Here is a 17,258-nt window from a genome sequence, read left to right as displayed (position 1 = left end):
AATTGGCTCTATTCATCACAATAAGACGAACATGCCTGAATAACACCCGTGTTTACTTGGGTTCGCGTAAGTACCTAAAAGAAAAGCACGAGCTAACAGCTATATTTATACATCTCTCAAACGGTTAATCCACAACTTCGTTGGGGACTTCTCGAGACACCAGTTCAGCCAATTTCTGGGGAGATTAGGGTCTCTGTGGTATAGGCTAGAATCCAAAGAAGTAAAATTTTCTGATCCAGAAGATTCGACCTTGTCTGTGGCGTTTTGAGTAGGATCGCCAAGAGAATGGACTGCTATGCGCTTCACCCTTCGTCAGATTGAATAACCACGGCCAATGGCCATGGCTGTGTTCAACCTGTAGCAGAAGAGATCAATGACCAAGGACAATGGCTTTGATCACTTACAGCCTACCATAGAAGAAGATCATTCACAAGTAAAGAAGACAGTAGTACCAGAGTTACTTCAGAAAGACAAAGCAACTCCAACTCTCAACTCTATTCCCAGCATATAATTCCTATTAGTTAACTTCTTCTGATTCTGCCTGACTAAGACCTGTAAGACAACCATAGCTTGCTTCAAGCCACAATCCTCATGGAAACGACCCTGACTCGCTCAGGTATTACTTGGACGACCCAGTACACTTGCTAGTACTGCTGCTGTACAAAATAGTGTGGCTTTTGTATACACGCGCACCAGAACTCCATCCATCTCCTCTGACACATATTGAGCTCTTTCTAATCAAAGGTGTACTTCAGACTCTTGTGATCAGAAAAGATTCTAAACCTCACTCCGTACAAGTAGTACCTCCAAATCTTCAACACAAACACCACTGCCGCTAATTCCAAGTTATGAGTTGGGTAATTCACCTCATGTGGTCTTAGCTGATGCGAAGCATAAGCTACCACATTACGGTGTTGAATTAATACACAACCTAAACCCTTCAACGAAGCATCACAATACACTTCAAACCACAGTTATCAGAACTGAACAGGCAATCAACCCGGTCATACGACTGGATCACCGAGTCACTGGTTCAATCGATGGGTCACTGATTCACCCGGAATATATAAAATTATAAAAAAATAAGCTTAAAATTAAAATTTCAAAAATATGTCTTCACAAACACACTAACAAAATTTAAGTATTAATTCTTAAACATAACGAATATTGCAAAAATATATAATAAATTAGTTAGTAATACAAAATATTTTCTCAATTTAAATAAAGAGAGAAAAACATAACACAATAAGTAAATTAAAGTTCAATGATGATTTATGGCAACAAAAACTTTAACTACAAAGAAGATTTATTGCAACAAAATTATGCTCTGTGAAATGACTGAAATTCTCTTAGCAATGGCAGACTTGAATCAGCTATATATGTTGCAAGCCTCGCTGCCACCAGGCTTGAGTTGTGTTCCTCCTCATGGAACCATCCTACTTCATTCCTCAATATAGCTATCATAAACAAATCAAATTCACATTAACAACATTACATGCTTTTTTAACATCAATCAATTAGTATTAATCATTTAATTAAGTGCCTGCAAGTATTATTCTAACTCTAGTGGTGAGGTTCTCATCCATACTTAATTTAGCCAAGTAATTATTTCACCAAGACAACAATAGCTTCAATCGTGATGATAATCAAAAACAAATTTAACTTGGTCATGATTTTCAATAACAAAAAAATTCATGTGAGTGCTTATTACAGCAACAAACTCAACGTTTAATCAGAAACAAATTCATTCAGCAATGGATAAATTGAAGTTAAGTGATTATTTTAGCATGACAACAAATTCAACATTCAGTGATAATCAGGAACAAACTGCAGCAACACATTTAGCTTTCAGCAATAAATTTAACTTTCAATAACAAAATCAAACTACAGTAATGAATTACAACAACAAAATTGAAATAAGAAAGAAATGGGAATTTGTTGGAACTCACCAAATCGGGTTGCACCAAGGAAGCTAACGGCGAGGCTCCAAGAAAGAAGACGAACAAGACATGCCCACCAGGACCTACTGCCTCTGCTTGCGGCAACGACAAGCATAGGCAAAAGTGCATGACTGGGTTCTGTGTGGTTCTGTCTGGTTCTGTCACCAACGAAGCGAGCCCAGCAAGGTGGTTCTGTGAAGACATAGAACGTGACGAAGATGATTCCAAAATGGTGAGTGCCAGACTAAGAATGAAGTGACGCGCCAGAGATGGGAGTGGCGTGAGATAGGTGAGGGAGCTTGAGGGAGAGTGTGGCAAGAAAGAGACATCAGAGGAGAGACGTTGAGGCTTGAGGGTCACTACGAATCAGATTAGGGCATTTGCGGTTGGGGGTGGTGGTGGGGTCGAGAGAGCAGAGAGATGAGGATGACCGTTGGGGGTTAAGGGGAGCATCAGGGTTTCATACTTTCATTCAGAGGGGAGGGGGCATTAGGTATTTTAAAAAAATGGAAAGACCCAGATCGGGTTAAATTAACCATTCGAATCACCGGTTTTAACAAAAACCCGTCAGGTCGAACCGGGTCTACTGCACAGCCAGTTCAACGAGTTGCTCGCCATGGTCAGGTGATCGGGTTTCCGATCAAACTGGCCGGGTCGAGCCGGATTTGATAACAATGCTTCAAACGGCTCATGCTGTTCTGGCAAAATTAAAACAGGCGCTGAAGTTAATTTCTCCTTTAAAGCTTGAAAGATCTCCTCACATTCCGACGTCCACACAAACGGCACCTCCTTCCGGGTTAACTTAGTCATCGGTAATGCAATTTGAGAAAATCCATTGATGAATATTTGATAATATCTAGCCAATCCCAAAAAACTCCTAACCTCTGTTACTGTAGTCGGCCTCTCTCATTCCATCACGGCCTCCATTTTCGATGGATCTACTGCTATCCCTCCTTTACTCACCAGGTGACCTAAGAATTTCACCTCCTCCTTCCAGAACTCGCACTTAGACAATTTAGCATACAATTTACGCTCTTTCAGGATTTGTAACACAATCCTTAGGTGCTCTTCGTGCTCTTCTGCCATCTTTGAGTAAACTAGTATGTCATTGATGAACCATTATTTTATGGTTTATCCTGTGCTGATTTGAGTGGTTTTTATCAACTCTTCACTCACTTATTCATATGATTTGCATGAATTTACAATTTCTTCCTAGTTTTATGCTATGATTGAAAACATGCTTCCAAGAAGTCTTTTAATTGTATATTTTAGTTCTCCTTTATACCATTCGACGCCGTGATCCGTGTGTTAAGTGTTTCAGGCTTCATAGGGCAGGAATGGCTTAGAGAATGGAGAGGAAGCTCGCAAAAATGGAAGAAACACAAGAAACTAAGGATATAACCAGCGAGAAGCGACGCAGACACATGGCTCACGCGACCGCGCGAAATGGAGAAGTTGCAGTGACGCGTACGCGTGGATTGGAATTTTGCAAAGCGACACGAGCGCGTGCTTGACGCGAACGCGTGACACGCCAAAACGACTAGCGACGCGTGCGCATGACCGACGCGTACGCGTGACATGCGCGATCTGCAGAAATCTCAGAAAATGCTGGGGGCGATTTCGGGCCGCGTTTTGACCCAGTTTTTGGCCCAGAAACACAGATTAAAGTCAGGGAACATGCAGAGACTCAAGAAGCTTTTCATAATTCATAATTTTAGGTTTAGATGTAGTTTCTAGGGAGAGGGGCTCTCTCCTCTCTCTTAGGATTTTTCTTAGGATTAGGATTTCATCTTCTTCAATTACAGGTTCAATGTTCCTTTTATTTATTTTCTCAATGTGGTTTATGAACTCTTTATGTTTAGATTGATTTTCTATTTAATACAATTTGAGGTATTTCAGGTTTATGATTTTTACTTAGCTTTGTGTATTCTTGGCTTTAATTGATTAATTGGAGACTCTTTAATTGATTCGAATTCCTATAACTCTAGTCTTTCCTTAGGAGTTGACTAGGACTTTAGGAATCAAATTGATTTATCCACTTAACTTACCTTCATAGTTCGAGGTTAATCAGGTGGGAGCAAAATCCAATTCTCATCATAATTGATAAGGATAACTAGGATAGGACGTCCAGTTTTTATAATTATTTGCCAAGAGTTTTTACAATTATTAATTTAATTCCTTGCAATTTATTTTCCTTGTTCAACCTTTCAAAAACCCAAAAATATATCTTTTTACATAACCAATAATAAATCATACCTCCCTGCAATTCCTTGAGAAGACGACCTGAGGTTTCAATACTTCGGTTATCAATTTTATTGGGTTTGCTTAAGTGACAAACAAGTTTTTGTATGAAAGGATTATTGCTCGGTTTAGAAACTATACTTGCAACGAGAATTTATTGTGAATTCTAAACCATCAATCTTCAGTTCATCAAAATGGCACCGTTGCTGGGAAATTGCAAACATGTGCCTTATTATTGGTTATTGTAAATATTTTATTTTGCTTGTTTATTTGTTTTTACTTTTGTTTTTAATTTTTATTAACTATTATGAGTTCTCACCCCCGTCGCTTTGAGTTTGGCTCTAATATTGTTGAAAGGAATGGAAGCTATAACAGGAACATGCATCAAGGTCAAAAGTCAAAACAATCAGAGATGGACCGAGCCACGAGGATCTGATCAACCCTTTAGGCAACAACACCTTCCCATGTACCATGGACGACGACCATTCAATAATGCATGTCGAGACAATAGTTATGGTGGACCCCTTCGTGACAACCATCACCCACCAAATTACTATGGTCAAGAGCCATTCAAGATAGCGTACCAAGATGATGAATATGGTGGACCCCCTTACCAACAAGTCCCACCATATGCTTATGAACCACCTCCTCAACACAACTCTGGACCACCATACTCACAAGCCCCCTACTACCAAACACCATCACATGATTCTAACCCTTATCCACCATATCAACCACCATATGAGCCATACATAGATCCACCCCAATTCTAACCCAGTTACTCCCAAGGACCACCACCTCCATATACACCACATCCATATCCATCAATCCAAGAGCTTTATGATCCTACTTATGATATCCGAGCAGAACAAGAGTGAAGGGATCGTCTCAAGGAAACAATGGATCAATTTCAAGCAACCCTGCGTCAATTGGACTGAGCGGTAAACCGAATAGCACCTGAAGCTTTCATGGCTAAAGAATCTCAACTTGAGAACAAGGAATTGAAGTGTGCTGTGCAACAAGTGGAAAAGATGGAGAGTGATGAACCACCCTCTTATCATGAACTTTTCCTCCCAACTAATGAGCCCTCATATCCACCTCAACCTTCAATGCATGACACTATTGGTGTTCTTCTTCAAGGGCAAAGAGAAATGAAACGGGGAGTACTAGAATTCGTGACTGCCTTCACCGAGGTAGTAAATAAATTAGCTTTCCAATATCTGTGCACTCAAAGTACTCCCATGGCTACATGTGGAGAATCAAAAGAAGAGCGTAGCATGAAGGAGACACTAGAAACTCCGGTGGACAATGAGGAACATGGCTTTGTATTAGAACAAGTGGAGGAAGCCATAATAGTTGCAGAGGAAGAAGTGGTTGAAGATTTAAGAGATGCTGAACCTCCATGGAAATCTAGAATTGTAGAGTACTCCTCCAATAAGATTGAAATTGATGTCAAGAAGGCCAGTGCACAACCTCCATGGCATATTCCTTATGAAGACTTGGATGGGAAAGATCGAGAAGTAAGTTCCCTTGGTGATAAAGATCATGCATCAAGTCCTCCTAGTAATAAATCTACATCCGCAATTGAACTCCCTGAATATGAAGACTGTTTTCTGATTGAGTCTGAGAATAATGTGGAAGCAAAAAATCCTTAGAAAAGGGCGGACGGGAGTTGAGTACGCTTTGTCAAGAACGTTGGAGACTTTTCCACCTAGGTTTTCGTTTACTCCTTCACTTGAGTGGGTAAAACTTATCTCTGTTCGTCTTCCTATCCCACTTGAGTACGGTATTCTTGAAACGGACGGCCAACTCAGGAAGCTTTGTGGCATAAAGCGTAAGAGGAGACTGTTTAGTGGTTGGAGTTGCAAATCAAGGCTCCTCAAAGTTGATATTTCAAGAGCTAGATGTAAGGGCTCAACTGGTGATAATTTGGTTAAATCTAAAAGAAGAGTTTGGTACTCTGTAGAGAATTCAGATTGCTTACCACCCGGATGCAATCATCATGTTCCACTTGAAGACGGGTGCAGAAACAGGATTTGGGATCCAGGCATACACGAGGATCCACTTTGGGAGCTCAAGACTTGTGAAGAACTCCCTCATGGCTTGGAAAATCCACTTGAGAATAATGATAATTATTGGAAGTCCAAGCATTGGTGGCAGTTTCAGGATGAATTCAAGCACAAGCCTCCATGACAAAGAGCTCAACAAATGTCCAACTTAAGGACTTTAACTAAAAGTGCTAGGTGGGGGACAGCCCACCATGGTATATTCTTTCCTTTTTGTTCTAAGTTTTATTTTATTTTATTTTTATTCGTGTTCATTCATAATTTCTGCATAGTCATCTGCATTCTGCATTTTGCATTCTACATACTGCTTAAAAAAAAAAAGCAGCACGCGACGCGCGAGCGTCGCTGACGCGTCCGCGTCATAGGTGCATAACCAAAGAAAGGGAAATGAACAGAAAGTCACACGGGAGCGTGGTTGGAAGCGTGCCCTTGGCACCAACGCATCCACGTGAACGCATCCCTGACGCGTCCACATCGTTTGCGAAATCAGCTCTCCACGCATGCGCGTCATCCACGCGCACGCGTGACCATGGAAAATCGACGTCAATGGTGTTTAGTCAGAGAGTTAAGTTGCCCTTGAGTTGGAATTGCGCTGGGAGCACAAAGTGACCCACGCGTACGCGTCCCTGATGCGCGTGCGTCCTTTTGCTTCCAAGACCACCCACGCGTACGCGTGGGCGACGCTTACGTTTCACATGGCGAATTCAGTTTTTACGCGCACGCGTGCCCTACGTGCCCGCGTCGCGTCCCGTTTTCGATTTCCCTCCCTTTTCTTCTATCTTCTCTACTTCTGTCTTCCTCCTTTCCTTACTCTCTTATCCTTCATTCCTTTACATACTCTCTTTCATCCTATTTTCTTTATTGCATTTACATATCTTCATTCATTGCATTTTAATTTTGTGCATATTTTTATTTTCTTTTCTAAACTTGTTATTTTTCCATTGGTGTTAAATTTTCTTATTCAACTATTGCATCTTCTCTTGCACTATTCCGGTGCTTCATGACTTGTTTGATTCTGATCGGGTATTATTATTCATAAGTCAATGCTAATTTTTATAATACTAATATTCCTTTTGCATTGATATGCACTTATATTATCTTGCATTACCCACACTCTCTTTCCCATTGTTGCAACTTTTTCACTATTGATATGCCATTTACTTCCACTATTTTCTCACTTACATGTTGTAGCTACCATGTAATTGAGACCCCTATTATTTGGCATTAACCCACCTTTATTTAGTTTTGGGTTACTTTTCTTCTTTTCCTCTTCTTTCAGGATGGCCACCAAAGAAGGGAAAGGAAAAGCTTCTAAATGGGGAGACAAATAAGTCCATCTGCACAATCCTTGGAGAAAAGCATCAGTTGGAGCCACCCATCCACTTGTACATCTCAGCATGCACCGAGGACGGTGCAATCTTTAAGTGTGGGGAGGTCGATACCGATCTCCGCGGGTTAGTACCTTCCTGTCTCAACACCAATGTTTAAATTTTCTTTATTAGTTCATTGTTGCATTGCGTAATAGATTGCATGTGTAGTTGATAGTTTGCATTTAAGTACTACTTGGTTGAAAAAACAATAATAAGTTTCTTTCTAGAACCCTATCTTTGAAAAATTTCACTAATTTAAATTTAAAAAAATTAAAATTATTTAAATTTGTTTGAAGTTGTATTTGGTACATGGTTTTTGAGCCAAAGAACACACAACCTGTGAGATTTTGAGCTTATTTACATGGTTACATTATTTAACCATAAATTTTTATGCTTGTGTGTTTTCTTCCCTATGACTATAATCTTTGCTTTGTTCCATTCTATATGTCCATTATTTAGTGTATTTACATGGTTGCATATGATTGAGGCCATTACTTGTTTTTTCTCACTTATCCCAAATAAGCCTACCATTTTATGTCACCCTTGTTAGCCACTTTGAGCTTTTTAATCCCCTTCTGTTCTATAACCACATCACTAGCCTTAAGCAGAAAAACAATTAATCACCCCAAATGAATCTTTGGTTAGCTTAAGTTAGAGATTGTATATCAATTGAGTGTGAGGAAACTATGGGAACATGGGTGAATAAGGGAATGTGTTATGTTTCTAATTTATTTTAATATTGGGAATTTAGGAACCTACTCATGAAAAAAAAACCAAAATAGAAAAATAATGGAAAATCCATGTGCATTGATAAGTTATGTTTGTTTTTCAAAAAAAAATCCAAAAAAATATTCAATAAATAAGTAAATAAATAAGGGGACAAAATTACCCCAATGTTAAGCTTTAATAAAATATCAATGCACATGTGATAAAAGTAAAATAAAAAATTTGGTACATGAGTATGTGATGCAAAAGTGGGAATTATGGGTAGCTAGATGTGATTTTAGAATTACATAGAGTGTGTGTGTGTGTTAGGTAAGAGCTTAGGTTAGTCAAGGATTCATATTTTAGCTCACTTGGCCATACATGCATCCTTACCTTTTCCTCAGCCCCATTACAACCCTGAAAAGACCTCATGATATTTGCATTGATGTGCTAAATATTTGTTGATTTGTTAGATGAAGAACAAGGTTTAGAAAGCACGACTAGAGAAGAGTAGAGTGATTGACCATAGACACTTGAGAGTTAGAGTGATATACACTACCAGTGAGGGTTCAGTGCTTCATTCTATGTTCCCTGCTTTCATGAGCTGTCTTCTTACAAGTTTACTTGTTTTTATTGTATGATTTGAATTAGTAGAATTTGGTTTGTATTTGTCTTGGAGAGCTTGTTTACTTTTAACCAAGTAGATAGAATCATTTTAGCATATAGTTGCATTCATATACATAGGTAGTATGCGAAATTGCGATCATCAACAAAAGCGCCAAAGACTTGGTGCTCTCAAATGTGAATCACACTTTGTCACAACTTTGCACAACTAACCAGCAAGTGCACTGGGTCGTCCAAGTAATAAACCTTACGTGAGTAAGGGTCGATCCCACGGAGATTGTCGGCCTGAAGCAAGCTATGGTCACCTTGTAAATCTCAGTCAGGCGGATTCAAATGGTTATGGTGAATTGATAATAAAAATATAAATAAAATATAAACTAGGATAGAGATACTTATGTAATTCATTGGTGAGAATTTCAGATAAGCGTATAGAGATGCTTTCATTCCTCCTGAACCTCCGCTTTCCTGCTGTCTTCATCCAATCATTCCTACTCCTTTCCATGGCAAGCTGTATGTAGGGCATCACCGTTGTCAATGGCTACATCCCATCCTCTCTGTGAAAATGGTCCAATGCGCTATCACTGCATGGCTAATCATCTGGCGGTTCTCGATCATACCGGAATAGGATTTACTATCCTTTTGCGTCTGTCACTACGCCCAGCACTCGCGAGTTTGAAGCTCGTCACAGCCATTCTTTCCCAGATCCTACTCGGAATACCACAAACAAGGTTTAGACTTTCTGGATCTCGGGAATGGCCATCCATGGGTTCTAACTTATACCACGAAGACTCTAATATCTCAGAATCGGTCCCCTGTATTAGATATCTAAGAGATACTCATTATATCTCATCTTCATATAGAACGGAAGTGGTCGTCAGACACGCGTTCATAGGTGAGAATGGTTATGAGCATCACATAATCATCACATTCATCATGTTCTTGGGTGCGAATGAATATCTTAGAGAAAAATAGGCTTGAATTGAATAAAAAAATAGTAGTACTTTGCATTAATTCATGAGGAACAGCAGAGCTCCACACCTTAATCTATAGTGTGTAGAAACTCTACAGTTGAAAATACATAAGAATAAGGTCCAGGCATGGCCGAATGGCCAGCCCCCTAAACGTAATCAAAAGATCAAAAGACAATCCAAAGATGTAAATACAATAGTAAAAAGTCCTATTTATGCTAAACTAGTTACTAGGGATACAAGAATGAGTAAATGATGCACAAATCCACTTCTGGGGCCCACTTGGTGTGTGCTTGGGCTGAGCATTGAAGCTTTCACATGGAGAGGTCTTTCTTGGAGTTGAACGCCAGTTTATAACATGTTTCTGGCGTTTAACTCCACTTTGCAACCTGTTTCTGGCATTTAACTCCAGAATGCAACATGGAACTGGCATTGAACACCAGTTTGCATCGTCTAAACTCGGGTAAAGTATGGACTATTATATATTGCTGGAAAGCCCTGGATGTCTACTTTTCAACGCAATTAAGAGTGGGCCATTTGGAGTTCTGTAGCTCTAGAAAATCCACTTTTAGTGCAGAGAGGTCAGAATCCAACAGCATCTGCAGTCCTTCTTCAACCTCTGAATCTGATTTTTGCTCAAGTCCCTCAATTTCAGCCAGAAAATACCTGAAATCACAGAAAAATATACAAACTCATAGTAAAGTCCAGAAATGTGATTTTTATTTAAAAACTAATAGAAATATACTAAAAACTAATCAAATCATACTAAAAACTATATAAAAACAATGCCAAAAAGCGTATAAATTATCCGCTCATCACAACACCAAACTTAAATTGTTGCTTGTCCCCAAGCAACTGAAAATCAAATAGGATAAAAAGAAGAGAATATACTATAAATTCCAAAATATCAGTGAAACTTAGCTCCAATCAGATGAGCGGGACTAGTAGCTTTTTGCCTCTTGAATAGTTTTGGCATCTCACTTTATCCCTTGAAGTTCAGAATGATTGGCATCTATAGGAACTTAGAATTTAGATAATGTTATTTATTCTCCTAGTTCAGTATGTTGATTCTTGAACACAGCTACTTTATGAGTCTTGGTCGTGGCCCTAAGCACTTTGTTTTCCAGTATTACCACCGGATACATAAATGCCACAGACACATAACTGGGTGAACCTTTTCAGATTGTGACTCAGCTTTGCTAAAGTCCCCAATTAGAGGTGTCCAAGGTTCTTAAGCACACTCTTTTTTTTTTTTGCTTTGGACCTTGACTTTAACCGCTCAGTCTCAAGCTTTCACTTGACACCTTCACGCCACAAGCACATGGTTAGGGACAGCTTGGTTTAGCCGCTTAGACCAGGATTTTATTCCTTTAGGCCCTCCTATCCACTGATGCTCAAAGCCTTGGATCCTTTTTATTACCCTTGCCTTTTGGTTTTAAGGGCTATTGGCTTTTTGCTCTTGTCTTTTGGTTTAAAGAGCTTTTGGCTTTTTCTGCTTGCTTTTTCTTTTTCTTTCTTTCTCTTTTTTTTTTTTTTTGCCATTTTTTTTCACATTTTTTTTCTGCAAGCTTTTGCATTCACTGCTTTTTCTTGCTTCAAGAATCAGTTTTATGATTTTTCAGATTATCAACAATATTTCTCCTTTTTCATCATTCTTTCAAGAGCCAACATATTTAACATTCATAAGCCACAAATTCAAAAGACATATGCACTGTTCAAGCATTCATTCAGAAAACAAAAAGTATTGTCACCACATCAAAATAATTAAACTAATTTCAAGGATGAATTTGAAACCATGTACTTCTTGTTCTTTTGTAATTAAAACATTTTTCATTTAAGAGAGGTAATGGATTCATAGGACATTCATAACTTAAGGCATAGACACTTAAATACTAATGATCATGTAATCAGACACAAACATAAACATAAAGCATAGTAAACGAAAAACAAGAAAATAAGAACAAGGAGATTAAGGAACGCATCCACCTTAGTGAGGGTGGCGTCTTCCTCTTCTTAAAGAACCAATGGTGCTCTTGAGCTCCTCTATGTCTTTTCCTTGTCTTTGTTGCTCCTCCCTTATAGCTCTTTGGTCTTCTCTAATCTCATGGAGGATGATGGAGTGCTCTTGGTGCTCCATCCTCAGTTGTCCCATGTTGGAACTTAATTCTCCTAAGGAAGTGTTGATTTGCTCCCAATAATTCTGTGGAGGAAAGTGCATCCCCTGAGGCATCTCAGGGAATTCATGGTGAGAAATTTCCTCATGCTCTTGTTAAGGTCCATGATCTCTTGTTTGCTCCATCCTTTTCTTAGTGATGGGCTTATCCTCTTCAATGAGGATGTCTCCCTCTATGTCAATCCCAGCCGAATTGCATAGGTGGCAAATGAGGTGAGGGAAGGCTAACCTTGCCAAAGTGGATGACTTGTCAGCCACCTTGTAGAGCTCTTGAGGTATAATCTCATGAACCTCTACTTCCTCCCCAATCATGATACTATGGATCATGATGGCCCGGTCTATAATAACTTCAGACCGGTTGCTAGTAGGAATGATTGAGCGTTGAATAAACTCTAACCATCCTCTAGCTACAGGCTTAAGGTCCAGTCTTCTCAATTGAACCGGCTTGCCTCTTGAGTCAATTTTCCATTGAGCTCCTTCTACACATATGTCCATGAAGACTTGGTCCAACCTTTGATCAAAATTGACCCTTCTAGTGTAGGGCGTGCGTTTTCTTCCATTATTGGCAAGTTGAATGCCAGCCTTACATTTTCCGGACTGAAATCTAAGTATTTTCCCCGAACCATGGTAAGCCAATGCTTTGAATTCAGGTTCACACTTTGATCATGGTTCCTAGTGATCCATGCGTTTGCATAGAACTCTTGAACTATTAAGATCCTGACTTGTTGAATGGGCTTGGTAAGAACTTCCCAACCTCTTCTTTGGATCTCAAGTCGGATCTCTGGATACTCATTCTTTTTGAGCTTGAAAGGAACCTCAGGGATCACTTTCTTCTTGGCCACAACTTCATAGAAGTAGTCTTGATGGACCTTTGAGATGAATCTCTCCATCTCCCATGGCTCAGAGGTGGAAGCAATTGCCTTCCCTTTCCTCTTTCTTGAGGTTTCTCTGGCCTTAGGTGCCATTAATGGTTATGAAAAAAGACAAAAAGCAATGCTTTTTACCACACCAAACTTAAAATGTTTGCTCGTCCCTGAGCAAAAGAAGAAAGAAAGAAGGAGAAGAAGAAAAAGAAGGAGGAGATGGAGGGAGAAGGTATATTCGGCCAAGGGGGAGAAGAGAGGGTTGTGTTGTGTGAAAATGAAGAAGGAATGAGGGGTTTATATAGGAGTGGGGGAGGGATTAGGGTTCGGCCATTAGGGTTGGGTTTGGGAGGGAAAAGAGTTTGAATTTTGTAGGTAGGTGGGGTTTATAGGGAAGAGTGGATGGATGTAAATGGTGAAGAGGTGATGGGGAAGAGTGATTGAGGTGATTGTTGAAGGGTATTTAGGGAAGAGAGTTATAAAAAGGTGTGGAGAGGAGAGAAGAAGTGGTGGGAATCCTGTGGGGTCCACAGATCCAGGGGGGCCAAGGACTTAACATCCCTGCTCCACTTAGGCGTGTAAAATGCCCTTGCTGTGCAATCCTGGCGTTTAACGCCAGACTGTTGCCTGTTTCTGGCGTTAAACGCCCAAATGTAGCTTGTATCTGGCGTTTAACGCCAGGTAGATGCTTGTTTCTGGCGTTAAACGCCAGCTTGGTGCTTGTTTCTGGCGTTAAACGCCAGACAGATGCTTGTTTCTAGCGTTTAAATGCCAGAATGCTCCTCCTCCAGGGTGTGCTATTTTTAATGTTGTTTTTTATTTTGTTTTTGATTTTTCAGTAGTTTTTGTGACTCCACATGATCATCAACCTAATAAAACACGAAAATAACAATAAAAATAAAATAGATATAATTAAATAACATTGGGTTACCTCCCAACAAGCGCTTCTTTAATGTCAATAGCTTGACAGTGAGCTCTCATGGAGCCTCACAGATGTTCAGAGCATTATTGGAACCTCCCAACACCAAACTTAGAGTTTGAATGTGGGGGTTCAACACCAAACTTAGAGTTTGGTTGTGGCCTCCCAACACCAAACTTAGAGTTTAATTGTGGGGGCTTTGGATGACTCTGCAGTGAGAGAAGCTTTTCATGCTTCCTCTCCATGGTTACAGAAGGAGATCCTTGAGTTTTAAACACAAGGTTATCCTCATTCAGTTGAAGGATCAACTCTCCTCTGTCCACATCAATCACAGCTCTTGCTGTGGCTAGGAAGGGTCTTCCAAGGATGATGGATTCATCCTCATCCTTCCCAGTGTCTAGGATTATGAAATCAGCAGGGATGTAAAGGCCTTCAACCTTTACTAACACGTCCTCTACTAGTCCATAAGCCTGTTTTCTTGAGTTGTCTGCCATTTCTAATGAGATTCTGGCAGCTTGCACCTCAAAGATCCCAAGTTTCTCCATTACAGAGAGTGGCATTAAGTTTATTTCTGACCCTAGGTCACACAGAGCCTTCTCAAAGGTCATGGTGCCTATGTTACAGGGAATTAGGAATTTACCAGGATCCTGTTTCTTTTGAGGTAATTTCTGCCTATCCAATGCATTTAGTTCATTGGTGAGCAAGGGAGGTTCATCTTCCCAAGTCTCATTACCAAATAATTTGGCATTCAGCTTCATGATTGCACCAAGGTACTTGGTAACTTTCTCTTCAGTAACATCTTCATTCTCTTCAGAAGAAGAATACTCATCAGAGCTCATGAAGGGCAGAAGGAGGTTCAAAGGAATCTCTATGGTCTCTAGATGAGCCTCAGATTCCCTTGGTTCCTCAAAGGGAAACTCCTTATTGGTCACTGAGCATCCCAGGAGGTCTTCCTCACTAGGATTCACGTTCTCCCCCTCCCTTATAGGTTCGGCCATGATGGTCAAATCAATGGCCTTGCAGTCTCTCTTGGAATTTTCTTCTGTATTGCTTGGGAGAGTACTAGGAGGAGTTTCAGTGACTCTTTTACTCAGCTGGCCCACTTGTGCCTCCAAATTTCTAATGGAGGACCTTGTTTCATTTATGAAACTTAAAGTGGCCTTAGATAGATCAGAGATTATATTTGCTAAGCTAGATAGATTCTGCTCAGAATTCTCTGTCTGTTGCTGAGTGGATGATGGAAAAGGCTTGCTATTACTAAACCTGTTTCGTCCACCATTATTAAAGCCTTGTTGAGGCTTTTGTTAATCCTTCCATGAGAAATTTGGATGATTTTTCCATGAGGGATTATAGGTGTTTCCATAGGGTTCACCCATGTAATTCACCTCTGCTATTGCAGGGTTCTCAGGATCATAAGCTTCTTCTACAGAAGATGCCTCTATAGTACTGTTGGATGATTCCTTCAATCCATTCAGACTCTGAGAAATCATATTGACTTGCTGAGTCAATATTTTGTTCTGAGCCAATATGGCATTCAGAGCATCAATTTCAAGAACTCCCTTCCTCATAGGCGTCCCATTACTCACAGGATTCCTCTCAGAAGTGTACATGAACTGGTTATTAGCAACCATGTCAATGAGTTCCTGAGCTTCTGTAGGCGTTTTCTTTAGGTGAATGGATCCACCTGCAGAATGGCCCAATGACATCTTTGATAACTCAGACAGACCATCATAGAATATATCCAAGATGGTCCATTCTGAAAGCATGTCAGAAGGGCACTTTTTGGTCAGTTGCTTATATCTCTCCCAAGCTTCATAGAGGGATTCACCTTCTTTCTGTCTGAAGGTTTGAACATCCACTCTAAGTTTGCTAATCTTTTGAGGAGGAAAGAACTTGGCTAAGAAAGCCGTGACCAGCTTATCCCAAGAGTTCAAGCTATCCTTAGGTTGAGAGTCCAACCATATTCTAGCTCTGTCTCTTACAGCAAATGGGAAAAGCATAAGCCTGTAGACCTCGGGATCAACCCCATTGGTCTTAACAGTATCACAGATTTGCAAGAATTTAGTTAAGAACTGAAAAGGATCTTCTGATGGAAGTCTATGAAACTTGCAATTCTGTTGCATCAGAGAAACTAATTGAGGTTTAAGCTCAAAATTGTTTGCTCCAATGGCAGGGATTGAGATGCTTCTTCCATGTAAATTGGAATTTGGTGCAGTAAAGTCACCAAGCATCTTCCTTGCATTGTTATTATTTTCGGCCATGTCTCCTTCTTTTTCAAAAATTTCAGTCAGATTTTCTCCAGGAGTTGTGCTTTAGCTTCCCTTAGCTTCCTCTTCAGAGTCCTTTCAGGTTCAGGATCAGTCTCAACAAGAATGTTCTTATCCTTGTTCCTGCTCATATGAAAAAGAAGAAAATAGAAAAGAAAATATGGAATCCTCTATGTCACAGTATAGAGATTCCTAATGTAAGTATAAAAAGAGAAGAGTAGCAAAAAGAAAAAGGTGAGAATCCAAACACAGGGGAGAGGAATGGGTTCGAATTCTTGAGTGAAAGAGGGGTGTTAGTAAATAAACAGAAGGGGTGAGAGATGAGAATTTTCGAAGATAATTGAAAAGAAAAAATATTTTTGTTTTTAATTTAAAATTAAAATTAAAATTCAAAAATCAAAAAAGAAAAATGAAATTAAATTAAATTAAAGTTTAAAACAATTAGCTAAATAAAAATGAATTTTGAAAAAGAGGGAAGGGATTTTCGAAAATTAGAGAGAGAAAAGTAGTTAGATAGTTTTGAAAAAGATAAGAATCAAACAAAAAGATAAGATTAATTGAAAAAAATTTGAAAATCAATTTTTTTGAAAAGATAAGAAGTTAGAAAAGAAGTTAGAAAAGATTTTGAAATTGATTTTGGAAAAGTTGTAATTGAAACTTATTTTGAAAAAGATTTGAAAAAGAAATTTAAAAAGATTTGATTTTGAAAATTGAAGTTGATTACTTGACTAACAAGAAACACAAAGATATGATTTTAAAATTTAAAGCTTGAACCTTTCTTACTAGGCAAGTAACAAACTTAAAAACTTTTTGAATCAATCACATTAATGGTTAGTATAGATTTTGAAATTATGAACAAAATAAAAAAGATTTTTTTGAAAATCAATTTGAAATTTTCGAAAATTATGAAAGAAAAATGAAAATGATTTGATTTTTGAAAAAGATTTGAAAAAGATAAGGTTTTTAAATTGAAAATTTGACTTGACTCATAAGAAACAACTAAATTTTAAAAAGTTTTGAAAAAGTCAACTCAAATTTTCGAAAATTTATGAGAGAATAAGGGAAAGATATTTTTTTTATTTTTGAATTTTTAATGAAGAAAGAGAAAAACAACCAAAAGAC

General features: G+C 39.0%; 1 non-coding gene across 1 annotated transcript; it reads left to right on the top strand.

The window, feature by feature from the left end:
• The first annotated feature begins 15,629 nt into the window (after window positions 1–15,629).
• LOC112780791 (small nucleolar RNA R71) lies at window positions 15,630–15,737 on the top strand. The gene has a single exon (XR_003191606.1). It is a non-coding gene; the product is annotated as a small nucleolar RNA R71 (small nucleolar RNA).
• The last annotated feature ends 1,521 nt before the right edge of the window (window positions 15,738–17,258 follow it).

Source organism: Arachis hypogaea, chromosome 19 (genome assembly GCF_003086295.3).
Source record: "Arachis hypogaea cultivar Tifrunner chromosome 19, arahy.Tifrunner.gnm2.J5K5, whole genome shotgun sequence".
Taxonomy (NCBI): Eukaryota; Viridiplantae; Streptophyta; class Magnoliopsida; order Fabales; family Fabaceae; genus Arachis; species Arachis hypogaea.
The sequence above is the reverse complement of the archived record's forward strand: the minus strand, read 5'-3'. Positions and strand labels throughout refer to the sequence as shown.